A 2,525-nucleotide genomic window follows, 5' to 3' on the forward strand; every position below is an offset into this window, starting at 1 on the left:
CATAGCATGCTTCCTTTGCTAGACTTTTGATCTCTATACCTAAATATTTTACGTAACTCCCAGGTTGCATGCATTGAATAACTTTTTTTAAACAAGTGCATATAGACATACTATTGATAGTATTGGTTGCCTAGGTTTTTATGTTCCTATAAATACAGACTGGAACTCCATTTTCAGAACAGATGTGCAGTCCATAAAAATGTGAAAGAAAAGTATTATTTATTGCCATATTTTCTTTACATTATCAACATGAAAATTAAAAGCCATAAACCTTTGAGTAAAGTGCTCTAAAACTGTCTGAATGCAATGAGATGCAAATGTTTTAATGTTGCAAAATTTTCTAGCTGAATATTATCTTTAAAATGCTTTGCTTTAATTTCCTAATATTAAAAATCAGAAAATAAACTCAAATGAGGCTATAACTTCTTCCATATTCTTTACTTATTATAAAAATTCTTAAATTAGCTTATATTTCCAGACTTTCAGATTTATGAGTCTCACCCAGTTCTGCTGCCATATACCTATAATGCTATTAAAATAGAATCATTAAATTTGCAATTCAAAAACCCTCAAAATTACTTATGACTTCTGTTTCTTCCAATGGATAGCACTCTTGTTTTCTGCACAGTGCTCAAGCTGATACTTCTAAAGGCATGAATATATTATAAATTAAAGCATAATTCAAATATTTTACCCAAATTCCCATTTTTCTTAAATAGACTATTATTATATCTGATACAAATATTATTCTGATATACTATATTAAATTTTAATTTAAAATGTAGTGTAAGCTCAATTTCCAGGTTTTGAGAAATCGCTGTAATGTTTTCCATAAGACTGGAGTAGAGAACATTCCCACTAGCAGTGAATGAGAGTTCCTTTATCTCCACATCCCCTCCAGCACTGATAGTTCTTGTTATTTGTGATGTGCACCAGTCTCTGTGGCATGAGATGGTACCTCATAGTTGTTTTGATTTGCATCTCCCTCATGATAGTATATGGAACATATTTTCACGTATCTTTTGGGCATTTGTATTTCTTCTTTGAGGAAGTGACTGTTCATTTCATCTCCCCACTTTTGATGGAGTTATTAAGCTCCCATATGATCCTGTTATACCTTTCCTAGGGATATATGCTAGGAACACAAAAATACAATTCAAAATCCCTTCTTGACACCTATATTCATCGCAGTGCTATTTATAAAAGACAGACTCTGGAAACAATCAAGATGACCTTCAACATATGAATGGCTAAAGAAACTGTGGTACATATACACAATGAATATTATGCAGCCACCAGGAGAAATTAAGTTATGAAACTTTCCTATACATGCAATCTATTATGCTGAGTGAAATAAGTCAGAGGAAGAAAAATATACACAGAACAGTCTCACTCATCTATGGGTTTTAAGAAAAAATAAATACATTATTGCTATAATGCCCAGAGTAATAGAGACGAGGGATAGAAGGTCCAGCTCATAATATGAAGCTCATCACAAAGTGTAGTGAGTACACTTAAACAAATAACTACAAGAACATAGCATAATAATATTAATGAGTGAGAAATATAGAATGCCTGTCTTAAATACAGGCAGGGGTTGGAGTGAAGCGTGGGGGGCATTGTTAGTGGAAATGTTGCACTGGCAAAGGAGGGTGTTCTCTTTATGCTGAAACCGAAATACAATCATGCTTATAATCATGGTCCTAAAGTAATGATTTTTTTTTTTTTGGTTTTTGGGCCACACCCTGTGACGCTCAGGGGTTACTCCTGGCTATGCGCTCAGAAGTTGCTCCTGGCTTCTTGGGGGACCATATGGGACGCCGGGGGATCGAACCGCGGTCCGTCCTAGGCTAGCGCAGGCAAGGCAGGCACCTTACCTCCAGCGCCACCGCCCGGCCCCTAGTAATGATTTTTATATAATAAATGTAGTGTAATGTACAGAAATGATACAGGAAGATTTCCAGCAACATAATCATTCTTATACTTATCTGTCAGGGGAGATACCATGATCACGAAGGTGGTTTCCCCAGGGCGAGGCTTATCCATTGTACTACGGATGTGCTGACCCCTGCGATTTCCCCAAATGTGGGAAACTCGACTGCATAATTTGTGGTAGTGGGGGACTGCGTTCGCACTCTCCCCTGAAGAAAAAAAAAAGAGAGAAATAAAATAATCATTCTTAAAATAGGAACCTTACTACTGCCTTGAAAAAAGCAGTGTCATTAAAGAATGTTTATAAATTAGTTCAATAGACAAAAATTTGCCCAATTCAAAGTGTCATTTGTGGTAAAAAAATGAGTTAAGTTGTATCCTCCAAAACAAAAACAGCTGATTCAAAATTCTGGAGTCATCAATGCATTACAGATTAATTTTTATGGTCAAAAGTCCAGAAAAAATTTCAAGAAAAATGGAAATCCTTATTTGTATTGAAAATGTGCCTTGGAATTGACCCCTCACAAGAATATCTCAAAAAACTAATTGGGTAACCTATATTTCCTTTATACTTGTAATATCTATAATAATAC

The 2,525-nt window shown here is 35.0% G+C and overlaps 1 non-coding gene across 1 annotated transcript; it reads left to right on the plus strand.

Annotated features, from left to right (window-relative positions):
* Positions 1–1,980: 1,980 nt before the first annotated feature.
* Positions 1,981–2,144, plus strand: LOC125999727 (U1 spliceosomal RNA). The gene has a single exon (XR_007492203.1). It is a non-coding gene; the product is annotated as a U1 spliceosomal RNA (small nuclear RNA).
* Positions 2,145–2,525: the final 381 nt, after the last annotated feature.

This window comes from Suncus etruscus, chromosome X, assembly GCF_024139225.1.
Source record: "Suncus etruscus isolate mSunEtr1 chromosome X, mSunEtr1.pri.cur, whole genome shotgun sequence".
In the NCBI taxonomy this organism is placed as follows: Eukaryota; Metazoa; Chordata; class Mammalia; order Eulipotyphla; family Soricidae; genus Suncus; species Suncus etruscus.